Genomic DNA, 14,792 nt, shown 5'->3' on the forward strand with positions numbered 1-14,792 from the left:
TGTTTGAGTAGAAGGACTACAGTAGATACTACATGATGTTTTAACAAATAAAGTAATGGGTTAAAGACTATTATTTCCAATGTATTATGTCATAGTATTTTAATTGTAATGATCTTAGACTAATGATATTCTTGAAGGTAACTTCGACATGCAGCAAGAAAGACAACCTACAGCCAAGGCTATATTGTGCCTACAACCAAAGCCATAAATGCTCACAGCCAAAGCCACTAGTGCACATAGCCAAAGCCATGGATGCTTATAGCCAAAGTTACAAGTGTTTGCAGCCAAAGCCATGAGTACATGAAGTCGATGATCACAATTGTTTACAACTATTCACCAGAAACAGCTTCTTTGCAGTTTTTGAGAAATACTAATAAAGCAAAAAAGAACATCTACTAGTTGGTAGACATAATGGCAACTCTCTAGCAATTGAATTTAATTTCATACATGCACATATCTAATTTAATGTCATACACAAACATATCTAATTTAATGTCATACATGAACAAACATATAATATAAAATGATAACCAATAATGTCATATACATTAACAAACACATAATATATTATGATAACCAATAATGTCGTATATGAACAAACATATCATATATTAACCAATAATGTCATACATCAAATATAGAATGTCATATGTACATCAAATGTGTATCGAATATGTCTCTCAGATGCCTATATATATACATGGGGAAGGAAACAAGTCTCTATATATATGTATCAAATATCTCAACTACATCTTTTCCTTCCCACGTGGGGAAGGAAACAAGTCTCTTGACATCCTCTGCCGTCGTGTGGAGGGAGACAGTGGAGATGACGGGGCCCTCCTGACACGCTCACTTGACCTCTTGTTGAGGCTCTTCTCCAGGTCCAACTGATACAAAGAAAGTAGATATGAATCAATATTTATTATACATTGAAATCAAATATATGTACTCACAAAATCAATTATTTTCTTACCGCCAACAAATAGTCACTCTGTAAGTCCACCTCAAATGCTCGTGGACGATCAAGCGTGACAAGACCCTACAACAATTCAATAAATATAATCACTTATAAATAACATTAAAAATTTTGAGATTAACTATTATAAAAAACAACTAAAATGAAGAAAATTATTTCATACCTCCGTCAGTGGCTGTGAGCTAGCCACAGCTGTGGCCACTCCACTATCAACAGACTATCGCAGATGAGGATGTGTGTCCGACATCATGAGCTGCATGTCATACAATACACATTATATCTAACATGAAACATGGAATAAATATAATCAAATGAATTAAATTAACATGAAACAACTGTACCTGTGTGAAGCTCGTATGATGTCTCTGCTCTGCGTCTATGGTAAAGGTTGAGGGTCCTGTGGAGAACTGATGCACATGCATACTTTTTTTGGTCAATCCTTAATATGATTACGTAATAAATATATGTATTAATTAAAATGATTAAATTGATACATACCTCAAGACTCGTCGAAGGGACAAAAAATGGGCCTGGAGGATCGCTGCTAGGCCCAGGAACACTTTGACCCTAAATTTTGAACAATGTCAATAAATCTTAATTAATTAATCATTCACTATACGTATGAAATGTGATCAAATTAGTAATTTACCTGTGTATCAATGCCAAATGTCTCGTTCAGGAATTGATCAGTGACAAGCCCATCATCTGCACCATCTCCGACATGAGTGCCAAATGTGCATAGGGATCCGCATGAAGTGCACATGTGACCACGACGTATAGAAGGCTCCCCCTCAACTAATGGGCTCGTGGAATGGATGAGGCGTCAAAGCATTAATGGTCCCTAGAGTGCTGGCCTCTACATGTTCCTTCACAACTGAAGGAATAATCACATGCTCGCGCTGTGGATGGACCACGGCTGCCCTAACTACATTAGGGTCACGACGTGCTCCTGACCTCTCAAATGATGACCCCCCACCTCTACCCTAGGAGTCTAACATATCAAAATAATTGGGGATCTCCCCAAGGACAAACTCACAATATAATTTCTTTAAAAAATACATGGGGACCTCATGATTGTTGCAAGGAGGGGCATCAAAAACCATCCACCATCTATCCCAAAAATTATTTCTAATAGCATCATGTATGCACCAATGGATGGGGAATCGTTTAGTACCCTCTCTAACAGTATTTTGCTCACCGAATTTTCTAAATAATGCACATATACTACCTTTTGGTATTTCCTTTTTTCTAACATCTTCATATGACAATTTATTTGCATAAAATCTTTTTTGTTCATCCCTCTTAGCCCGCCAAATATCTAACTGACCACTAACTGAGGCTATCTGAGTGTTAATGAATTCGAGGGATGATGCCAATTGAGCCCTCATTGGATTGGTTTGTTCGGATTCTTTCAACCGAGCAATGATTCCTTCTAATTCAGTTTTGCCTCTCTCTATTTCATTTCTTATATTTTCTCGTGTGCCTGGTGGAGGTCTTGCAATTGGTTCGGGTTGTGGAATTTGTTCTTCTTCTTGAGGAGGGTTTTGGTTTTGGGGTTCTTGAGGGTTTTGATGTTCTTGTGGATTTTATGGTTGATTATGAACATTTCTTGATAAAAAATCAATTGAAATTCAAATAAATAAATAAATCTAAATGAAATTTGTAAAAACCCTACAAAAGAATATAAAAAACTTACAAAACAATATGAAAAATATATCAAACAATGCAAAGTTAGGTTTATATCACTTACGACGTCGTCGTGGGTGTGCTTGTGGTCTTGGATTTCGTCGACGAGGAGGCATTTTGGCAAATGGTGGTGCAAATGTTGAGTCTTCAACTCACGTACGCACTGCTCGCTATAGGATTAGAAGAAAATGTTGATGAAAATGATGGGCTGCAGGTTTGCAGCCCATCATATATACTTTTTATTTTTTTAAAGCGCGTACGCGCTTTTTAAAATAGGAAAAACAAATTTCCTTGTCACCTTTTTGGCACCACAACTCAGTGCATATGCCCTCATATTAGTTAATAGATTCACACTTTGGAAAAATCAATACAAAATTACTCCTGACACCCATATTGAAGTGCAATCATTGCTAAAAGTTGGATAGATTATCATGAGATTGATAATCTTCCTTTGAATTTTATAGGGTACAACTCCCTGTGTGAGATTCCAATGAATCCACTACACTACAAACATAGATGCTTTTAACCAGAAAGCACAAAAATACCTACCCATAAGTACGAAATAGATGCGAAAAAAGACAAACAACTAAGATAGAGAGAAAACCAAAGAGAGAAATACACATCAATTCTTCCAAATATATGAATAACTTTGATTCAAAGACTAAATGATAAACAAATTCATAATTAAGAATAAATGACTGTAAGAAGGAACTGAATTAATTCAAAGCTTAATATCAATAAGAAAACAAGAATTCAGACTCAAAGATCTAAAATACAAATATTTTTATTTACCTTCTCTAAATATATAAGAAGATTAGAAAGATATTCTTGCCTCTACACTCACAAATTAAAATTTAGAATTAAAAAAACACACTCTTTCCTCCCTGCATTACAAACAGAAAATCAACCTCCCTCCTACAGCACAAAGTAACCCCTACTTCATCTCTCGAATGCATATTTATCATCTAGTAATAGTTTTACCAAAGTTTTTTAATATAAGCTTTATGAATACTTTCCTCTTTTCCCCTCGTGGGAGACTCACTTTTCTTTCATACTCTGCACATTGTTATATAACATTTAATCTCAAACAATTAGAGACGTATGTAATTAACATGTGGCAACACTGTAATTTAAACAAGGTTTTAGACTATAACTAAGATGTTGCCACCTGTACGTTCATGTGTTAAGAGCAAATGATTTGTCATGTTCTTTCCCCTATCTACATACTTCCATCTGGTTTAATTCATCAGTGCATGCGGAGCGCCCTTCTGCATTAATGTGCTTTCCACCCTTTGACTCCTTTCACCAGACTCTAATCTTCGCACAGGTGTATTTGGTTGAACGATTGATAGTTCATAGGCAATCTCTATGTCCGGTCACATATACTTGCCGCTTTGATAAGAATATCTATTACCATGTCTCATTATGACATATATCTTCTCTGTGTCACCAAAACTCAATTGGGCTTTTTCTGATATTTATGTGTCCCGATGCCAACTATTAACCGTGTGACCATGTCTCCTCTATGACAGATCACAAACAGGGATATTGCCTGTTTGACTTGGAACGGGTTCGTATAGTGAAGGATCCCGATGATACATATTTTAATCGAACTTTCTCTTCATTCAAACCAGTGCCTTATATAATCTTGTTCCCGTCTACACATTTTTTCGAACCACCGTTCGGTATCAAATGCTTTTCGATCGTACATGACATCTCTGCCCATGCAAATCTGACCTCTCTGTTTCAACCGTAGATATCTCTATCGGCATTTTGTCAAACAGTTCGCGGCAATCCGCTTGTCTCCAGCAGTGAGCAGCTTGCGTGCATGGTTAGTATTCCATTGATTGCAACCCGACCACTGTCTGACTACATGGTGAGATGGACTAATTATGCATTTCATACGCCGACATTCCCTTGCTAAATATGCATGTGGTATAAGTATGTTTATCGGGCATCAGTGGGTGAAATTGTCGCTGAACTTGGCAGGTGCATTTTGTCAATCACTTTGATTGCTATCATTCCATGTGTCCATAGTCATGCAATTGGCAACTGAATAAGAACCTCCCTTCAAATGAACCCAAACAAATTCGTTAGTGGAAAATGATCAGCTCTTGGTTTAAACTTTCCATTTCCAATGGCACTTCGAGTCTTCATGATGATCTACCCTGTCGACAATGCTTGAGGTAATGCATATCATTTCGTTTTGGTAAATCAAATTGACAGCTTGCCTAGTCATCGAAATGTTTGGCCGGGGCTCATTCATCATGCCAATTAGAAATCATGTGGGTAAATCATTTAAAGCTACCGGGCTTTTCAATCACATAATGGAAATTTGTGACGTTTAACATCCCGATGGGACATATAGAAGGTGTACTTCCAGACATTGGGCAACTTATAAATCAACCTTATGAACAAAATCATATACCTGTCGACATTATCGAACCCAGGTTACCCAAGGTAGCTGATATTTCTGCTACCAAGTCATCTTGTATGGGCTCGATTCCAGGCTAATGCTATAATGCATCTTGACCTATCACATTTTCGTACCAAATTGATAAAAGAGTGTGTGCTTCTCTTCTGTGGAATGAGAAAACGGTATCTGATGTTTGTTAGAGATAGGGTTCTGATAATTATAGCTCGCCGGACAAATGTGTTTCTTAAACCTATTTGGAGATCTTTTAATCCTATTATCCTGCCCTCGGGACTGACTTGAGAAGTCCTCCTAAGTGAGAACCTCTGAATCAATTGAGATACACATGAGTATCTTTTTTTAATGAAGAATCAACTCTTCTTTTCAAGAATCATTAAATTTTACAATCATAGAATTATTGGAATTTTTGATCCCATAGAAAGATCCCCCAGATCACTATGATAGATATGCCGCCTTTCACTGCTCAAAATAGAGGAAACTTGATATGAATTCCTTACCCTTCATTTGGTGCATTGATTCTAACTCAAGCCTAATTCACAATGCTTGGTATGTCTGCTCCCCTATTATCCTTTCATTCTAATTCACCATCTTGATCCTTCCAAGCTATGAATATGTAGGAACCGAGTTATTATAGTGCATTCGAGTCCATTTATTAAACTATGCGAATTAGCTGAGCACAAACCCACGAGACTCCATTGAACTCTTCTGAACCATCTTGCACCGAGTTACCAGCACCTTTGAACCTCTGAAAATGATCATTGATTCGAACAGCTATACCGAACCTGTGAACCTGCTTGCACCAATTGTACCAACTTGAACCACTTAAATTGCCTTTGAACTCGATCTCCAAATCACCTTACCTCTCTGCATTGAACCTGGCCATATTTGAACTTGACGAACCTCTTGAACCTGTTTGTACTTGTTTGAAACTGGTTCAAAGTGGTGTGAGATCTGTTCTTGAAACAAACTAGGTAACTAGACCATACGAACTCAGTTCAATGAGGCTTGGGAATCAAGGGGAAATCCAAATTTAAAATTTTTAGGTGCAGGTCTATATGTGCACCAGCGTATCAATTCATTATATTACGTTTTGAGAGAAAGGTATTCGACGTAAAGACAAGTTTCCTGCAACAAAAATCAGTCCCAATTCTTATAGGATCAGACACCAGACATTCCACTCTCTCTTCTAGTTTTTCATTTTTATATATTTCAAATTTATTCATATTTTATTGTTGAACTTTCTTCTTAAATTATTGTTTGTTTGTTTCTTTTATTTCCTCCTCATTTTTTTTTCCTTCTTTAGTTTATTGTGTCTTATTAATTCTTGTTCTTTGCTTGAATTTCTAGTTTTTAATTTAATTTTGTTTAATTTTCTTTGCTTAGTCAATAATTTTCTATCACTTATTATGACCTTAATGTTTTCTTTTCTTTTTGTTTCTTTCTTTGATAGTTTGGTTTAGTCATTTGGTTCTTTTATTTTTTGGTTCCTTGTGATATTGTTTTCCTTATTCTCTTGCTTTAGATTATTTTCTTGGTCTTGTATCTTTTTACTTAATGGTTGATTATCTATATTAGTCCTCCCTTTTTACTTTCCATTAATCTCTATTAGTTTTTAAATTATTGTTCATTTTCATGTTCTCTTGTATCTTGGCTTATAAATTGATTTTAGTGGTTGAATTCGAGGGTTTTGTGATATTGCTCTTTAAAATAGTTTTGGATGTCCAAGATGAGTTTAATTGCACACATGTATGTGTCAAAATTCAACGACACAATAAATAGCTGCATAAACACATACTAAGTCAACTATTAATAGCAACCAAGAATGACAAGTTTCATCAATGTGAAATTCAAACAATCTATATTGTATTGTGGTCACATAATCTTGAGATTAGGGGTAGATACTTGGTAAATCAATTCAATGCCTACTGTGTTGGGGAAAAGTTGACTAGTTATAAGGCTAATGTGCGAGAATAAGTACAATTGTTACCATGATAAGATCAAACAAAAATTATTGTTCAACCATTTACGTTTGTAAAGTCTTCATGATCATGTCATATACTTCTATCACTAAAATCATATATGAATGACAATATTTACATACAATAATTCTCCCAATAGGAGCATTGGTAAATCAACCAGATTAGGTATGGAAGCAATACTAGAAATGCTTCAGAATTAAGGATATTGGACAATAGAGGAAAAAGTAGTTATAAAATTGAAGACTTCATGGAACACTTCAAGATTTTACATGAAGGGGTAAAAAAAAATATTAATAAGATGAATATAATTTAATACAAGACTAGGGAAGATCAAAAGAGAAGAGATACAAAATTTCATAATGGTGATGAAGTCATAATGTTGGACCATTCAAATAATTGGCACGATGATCGAAGATAGGTGATGACTACCATTTTGGCATCGCACATTAAGTGTTGTCATTGATTGGCAACCGGTAGCAAAGGAAGCAGGAGGACATGACAGAAAGACAGTTGTGGAAGGTGATGTCAGAGGTATCCAACGCAAAGTCTTCGTAGAAGAAAAAGGTTGAGAACTATGTAATGTAGGACTCTAGGTAGACTGGCAAGCCTACTAGTCTAGGTACCTATGTGTAGGTAGTGATGGATGTTATGTGACTTACATGTATGTGCAATTAAAATTTTGAATTCAGCATATGAGTGGGATTTTTAAATAAGGTTTTGGAAACCAAAAGATGTGGTGTAAAAATGAAAATGTTACACTCAAAATGTATGTGGTTGATGTTATTTTGGACATACAGTGTTGAAGAGAAGTTGCAGAGAAGAGGAACCAAATAGTAGATAGGCTTGAGGCATAAAGGTACATGCGAGAGTGAAAAGAGACACAAATCTAATCATTGGGTAGACCAAAAGTAAAGGAAAGATGTTAGAGGACCTTTAAGCATTGAATAATAGATCTACAAGGCAAGTTGTGTCATTTCTTACATCATCCATTTAGTGTGTTTTCTTACCATTGCAACTATATCACTGGCATTCTTGATAGGATGATTTCTGAGAAGGAATAGTTGTAGCTTTTAACAAGGTTGTCATCATCTCACTAATGGCTTTCACGTACAAAAATCTATCTATTATTGATATATGCTTTCCTGTGTAAGCTTGTATGGTTTTATTTTGGTGCTTTTGTAATGTCCCCAATTTTGTCGGCATCAGAGTTTCAGGGATTAGCCTATTATTGCGATCCTTGTAGGCTAATTATTATGGATAGAGGGTCTTCTGTGGTAGTGGCTTGGCTTGGGAGAGTCTCGTCTTCTCCACATCTCAGTAAGCTACAGGGTGGTCTTCATTTGGCTCATATCGGACTTCGTTTAGGCTTAGTTTTGTGTACTTACTATTTTTGGTAAGTTGGTGTTGATCGAGATGGACCCATTCTATTTTTGAAAAGTACATTTGGTCACATGGAGAAATAATAGGTATGACTCCTGTTTCAAATGACATATTTAAATGATGAGTATTTTGGGAGTTATTATATTTTTAGTGGCCAAATTATTAATAATTATTAAATTGCTTATTATAAAGTTATAATTTAACTTTATAATTTAACTTTATAATTTAACTTAAGTTGAGAGTTGAGTTATCATTGGAAAGTGTCATTTATTATTTAGTTAAGAAAAGTCAAGTGAGAGAATCTAGTGGAAGTTTCTAATTAATGTTGTGTGGTGAAGCTTCTTGAGTGAAGTTGCATTTTGGCAACAAAAGGGAATATGGAGGTTATAAATACAAGCTCATTTCATTGGAAAAAGTATGCTTGAATATATATTTGCTTTTGTAGCCTTTGTGGCTTTTTTTGAGTTATAATTTTCATGCCCTTGCTGCAGTATAAGGGTCTAAATTCTAGGTTGTTTCATTGGATCTACAACTAAAGTATTGTAGACTCAAATTTGAGATTTAATTGTGGGATTGCTTTGCAAATAATTGCTGAGGTAAAACTATTTGCTAATTTCTCTTATTGTTTTACTATAGCTAAGGAGAAGATTAATTGTTGGAGCTGATAATCTTCCAACCTACTGCTGAGGTATAGTAGTTTTGGAATTTGAGTCTTGTGAATCAATTTGGGAGTCTTCCATTTCTGCTCTGATTGTAGCTTAAAACACAACTATTGCACTAGAAGTTTGTGATGATTCTTATTTTTTTGCATCTGGGAGTTTGATCTCATTGAAGTTTGGCATCCATCATTCTTGGATCAGTGTGAATGTTATCTACAATTACAAATGCCTAATATCCTTTCTGATTGGCATGATTTTTGTTCTATGTTTGGAAATCAAATCCTTGCCATTAATTGTCAAATTGTTGCACATTTGGGCAAGCTTTCAATGTGGTTCAATCTTCATATATAAGGCGAATAGGATTTCCCTATTGGGCTGTACACATTTCCTTGGTTTGGGCGGTATTCGAATCTGAATTTGGGCATGGTATTTCAAATCCTTTCCATTAATTGTCAAATTGTTGCACATTTGGGCAAGCTTTCAATGTGGTTCAATCTACATATATAAGGTGAATAGGATTTCCCTATTGGGCTGTACACATTTCCTTGGTTTGGGCAGTATTCGGATCTGAATTTGGGCATGGTATTTCAGCCATGTTAGATGCTTCAATGGCCTACTATAAGTAGTGACTTTGATCTACTTCAATGGTATCTTAAATCTGCATCTAGTGACCACTTAATCTTCTATTATTGGGCATCATTTTGGGATTGTTGTAGCATTACATCTTAGGCTACAATTGGTCGAGAAGTTTTATACTTTTCCAGGTTCACTATTACATTTTACATCTCATTGTATGGGTGTTTAATAAGTACTATTTATGCAATGAATAAAGAGGATATGTTCATTCATTGTGTATCATTATTCTGATATCAATTGAAGTTGTGTATGCAAAGTTTTTTTTGAATAAGTTGAAAAATTTGGTGTTTGTCGAAGTTATAACTGGTTGGGGTTTTTATAGCTTTTATCATTACTTTACTATTAAGGTTACTAATATGCAAGTCATTTGAAGTATTAGCTCAACCAACTAGTTTAAAGGTTGTATTGACTAACACTCCCCCACACCCTTGTCAATACCAATTTGGGACAACAATTGGTATCAAATCAAAGCCCCAAAGAGAAATGAGCATAACAACTTGATGGAAGATCTACTAGAAGCATTCAAGCTTTAGAGAAAATTGGATGAAGCTCTCACTGTTATTGACAACCTAAAGGATAAACTAAGGACTTCCTTGAACAAGAGAAAGAAATTGGTGCATTTAGTGAAAGTCAAGAACTCGTATATCAGCTTGAAGATCAAAGTGGGTTGGATGAATTTGAAGAGGTCATAATAAATCTCATGGTTGAAAATGAGAAGTTGACCAAAAGTGTTGTGTTTCTCAAAAAATAATTTTTTCATATTGTATTCACGAAATGGTCTGAAGGGGTCATTAAACTGAAAAAGATACTCGATGACACACTTGCACAAATGAGGCTAGAATACACTAAGCAAGAAATAATTAAACTAATAAATGCATGCATACAACCAAGATTTTCCAATTTAGGAAAATGTGGCCCAAGTGACTACAAGTGAAGAAAAATAAACATTTGATTATGTAGTCAAGAAATGGAACACACTAGCTAAATAATTACTGAAATTTAGCAAGAAGAAATAGGATGAAGAATCAAAAGCACAATTCTCTCATCATACAAACCCAAAAGAGAAAGGCATAGTGCCCAAAGAAACGAAGAAGAAATCCAAAGGTGGATCATGGTCAATTAAAGACCAAGAAGGGCATGTAGAAGAAATAGCTGAGATGCTTGTAGCATTTAAACCACTTACATCATAAAGGACTAAAGCCAACCCAATCTATTAGAAGAGAAAACTCTTTAAAAGGAGGATACACCAGTGAAGGAGAAGGAATTAGAGACACAAGCATCACCAATAAAAGAAGATAAATGGAGAAGATAGAGAAGGAAAAGTCAACTAAGGAACCCAAGGAAAATACATGAGAAAATTGTGAAAGAGAAGTCACCCATGAGACAAGAAAATGACCAAAAACTTGAAAAAATAAAAAAGGAGAAAGCACCAAAAGAACAAAAGGAGAAGGCATAAGAGGGGCGGGGGGGGGGGAAGGGGGGGAAGAGAAGATACTAGAGAAAGATGCAACACCTATCAGAGAGGACATCCTAGGTAAGGAGGCCACACCATATGGAAAGACTACACAGGAGGAGAAAACTCTAGAGAAGGAAAAATGGCCTAAGGAAGAAATGCCACCAAAGGAGAAAACTCCAAAAAAAGAAGGAATACAAGAAAACGAGAAAGCTCTTGAAAGAGAGAGGACATCACAATGGGAGAAAACACCCTCAAAGGAGAAAACACTAGAAAAGGGGGAAACACCTAAGAAAGAGAAGACCCTGAAAAAAAAGAAGACCCTAGTACCGGATTAGGAAGAGAAACAAGAGAAAGAAAAACCCTTTGAGAAAGTGGGGACACTGACCAAATCCAAAATGTTAGAAAGCATGTCTAGAGGAAAATGTAGTGTAAGGAAGAAAAAGCCATCTAAGAGGAATTTGAGCTTGCAAGAACAACTTGTAAAGAAGAAAAAGGGAAAGAGTCCATAGGCAACATCCTCAATATCATCGTCAAGCTCAGAAGATGAAGGGGAACTACATAAACAGGATGTAGAAGTTGAACAAAGGAGACTGAAAAACCTAATTGAACAAATTGACAACAAAAAGGTTCCTCTAGCACAAGTTAAAGAGGACACTGCTATAGCTCTAAAAGGTAATATTCTCTGCTACAAAAGGTGTATGACCCGAGTACCTTTATAGGCAATTTTGAACATAAGCAAGGGGCAACCCAACAAGAGCTTTAACAATTCATCAAGTGTTTTGATCCCCTCACTGGTATGACATCAACATATACAACAAAGGTTCAATAAACCATTCACATGTAAACTGGTTGAGAGATAAATAGGATAAAAGAGCTCTTAAGCTCTTAAAAGTACAATGTTCCCTGTCACTATTTGGGGAATTATTCAAGAGAACCTGAAAGAAGAGGAGAAGTTGATCGAAAAGCCACATGTCAAGACATTGGATGGGACATAAGTGAAGATGACCGATATTCAAAGTGAGACACTAGCTCTAAATAAGTTGAAAGAGTCTTGGAAGCAACAACTCAACATTGTTCACACTCTCTATAAAGATATATTTAATAGGTTGTAGAAACTAATTTATCCATTCTCATTGTTGACAAAAAAAGGGAGAACATAAAGCAAAATATAAGGGGGAAACGACTAGAGAAATAGAATGTAAAGGGGAGAATAGTGAAAAGGGAGAAGTTGAAAGTAGAATAGAAAATAATGCAAAGAAGGAAAGGGGGAGCAGAGAGCAGAAAGGAGAAAAATATCAAAGGCGTCACGAAAGATGCAAAGGAAATCGAAACTACTCTTAGGGGGAGTCTCATTGATTTTCAACTAAGTCCACACCAGCATGAATACATCCATCGGTGTAGTCTGAGTGATTAGAGGAAAAGGAGATAAAGCTAAGGATAAAAGTTTTTCCAAAAAGGTAAAAAAAAATTTCATTAATACCAAAGGGGGAGATTGTTGAACCATTCAGACTATTGGCATGATGATCAGAGACAAGTGATGACTACCATTTTGGCATCACATATTAAGTGTTTCCATTGACTAGCAACTAATAGAAAAGGAAGCAAAATACATAAAGTCAGTAGATCAAAGTTGTAGAGCAAAGGATTCGAGCAATAGAAAAGTTTCTTGGATGCAAAAAGGAATAGGTGAGAGTGAAAGGTGACAGAAAGCTAATCATAGGGGGGGCCAAAATAGAGGGAAGAGGTCAGAGGTTCTTCAAGCATTAAACAAATGATCTATAAGGCAAGTTATGTCATTTCTAGATCATCCATTTAGTGTGATTTCTTACCATTGCAACTATATGTAACCATTGACTAGTCATGCTTATATTGTAAACATTTGTAAATCCTCTAACAAGGTACCTCCTATAAGGAGTTGTAAATCCTCTAACAAGGTAGCTTTCACATGCTTCTTGTAATCTTAATAGGTTACTAGCATTCTTGATAGGATAGGTTCTTAGAAAGAACATATGTAATTGCCTCCTTGTTCCAACCATAGATATCTCTATGGCCATTTTTTTCAAACAATTCATAGAAATCTCCTTGTCTCTAGTAGTGAGCAGCTTGTTTGCATGGTTAGCACTCTATTGATTGTGACCCAATCACTAAATGTCTCATGTCTAACGACATGATCAAATGGAATAATTATGCATTTCATACGCCAATGTACCCCTGCTAAATATACCTGTGGTGTAAGTATGTTTATCGGGCATCAATAGGTGAAATTGTCGCTAAACTTGGCAAGTGCATTTTGTCAGTCACTTTGATTGCTATCATTCCATGCACCCATAGTCATACAATTGGAAATCAAATAAGAGCCTCAATTCAAATGAACCCAAACAAATTCATTAATGGAAAATGATCAGCTCATGGTTTAAACCTTCCATTTCCAATGGCACTTTGAGCCTTCATGATGATCTACCCTATCCACAATGCTTGAGGTAATGCATATCATTTCCTTTTGGGAAATCAAATTGACAGCTTGCCTAGTCATCAAAATGTTTGGCCTGAGCTCGTCCATCATGCCAATTAGAAATCATGTCGGTAAATCATTTGCAACTACCGAGCTTTTCAATTACAAAATGGAAGTTTGTAACATTTAACATCCTGATGAGACATATAGAAGGTGCACTTCCAGACATTGGGCAACTTATAAATTAACTTTATGAATAGAATCATATATCTGTCAACATTATTTACCCGAAGATAGCTGATATTTTTGCTACCAAGTCATCGTGTATAGGCCCTATTCTAGGCTAATGCTATAATGCATCTTGACCTATCACATTTTCATTCCAAATTGATAAAAGAGTTTGTGCTTTTCTTTTGTGGATTGAGAAAATGATATTTGATATTTGTTAGAGAAAGGGTTGTGATAATTATAGCTCATCAGACAAATGTGTGGCTTACATCTATTTGGAGATCTTTTAATCCTATTATCTTGCCCTTAGGACTGACTTGAAAAGTATTCCTAATTCAGAACCTTTGAATCAATTGAGATACACCTGAGTGTCTTTTTTAATGAAGAATCAACAAGAATCATCAAATCAATCATAGAATTATTGGCATTTTTGAATCCCATAGAAAGATCCCCCAGATCACTATGATAGATATGTCACCTTTCACTGCTCAAAACATAGGAAACTTGATATGAATTTCTTACCCTTCATTTGGTGCATTGATTCTAACTCAAGCCTAATTCACAATGCTTGGTATGGCTACTCCCCTATTATCCTTTCATTTTAAGTCACCGTATTGATCCTTTAGAGCTATGAATATGTAGGGACCAAGTTATTGTGGTGCATTTGAGTCCATTTATCAAAGTATGTGAATTAACTGAGCACAAACGAACCCATCAAACCCCATTTAACTATTCTAAACCATCTTGCACTAAGTTACTAGCACCTTTGAACCTCTGAAAATTGATCATGGATTCAAACTACTATACCGAACCTATGAACCTACTTGCACCAATTGTATCAAATTGAACCAATTAAATTGGCCTTCAAACTCGATCCCCAAATCACCTTACCTCTACATTGAACCT

The 14,792-nt window shown here is 35.7% G+C and overlaps 2 long non-coding RNA genes across 2 annotated transcripts; both read right to left on the reverse strand.

Moving 5' to 3' along the window:
- Positions 1 to 694: 694 nt before the first annotated feature.
- LOC149568077 (uncharacterized) lies at positions 695 to 1,232 on the reverse strand. The gene is made up of 3 exons (XR_016361654.1): positions 1,140 to 1,232; positions 974 to 1,039; positions 695 to 887 (listed from the first exon to the last, which is right to left on the reverse strand). It is a non-coding gene; the product is annotated as an uncharacterized LOC149568077 (long non-coding RNA).
- Positions 1,233 to 1,250: 18 nt separating this feature from the next.
- LOC149568078 (uncharacterized) lies at positions 1,251 to 2,893 on the reverse strand. The gene is made up of 4 exons (XR_016361416.1): positions 1,626 to 2,893; positions 1,475 to 1,543; positions 1,318 to 1,383; positions 1,251 to 1,256 (listed from the first exon to the last, which is right to left on the reverse strand). It is a non-coding gene; the product is annotated as an uncharacterized LOC149568078 (long non-coding RNA).
- Positions 2,894 to 14,792: the final 11,899 nt, after the last annotated feature.

This window comes from Cupressus sempervirens, chromosome 3 (genome assembly GCF_028749045.1).
Source record: "Cupressus sempervirens isolate cs-2001-9-10 chromosome 3, ASM2874904v1, whole genome shotgun sequence".
NCBI classification, from domain to species: Eukaryota; Viridiplantae; Streptophyta; class Pinopsida; order Cupressales; family Cupressaceae; genus Cupressus; species Cupressus sempervirens.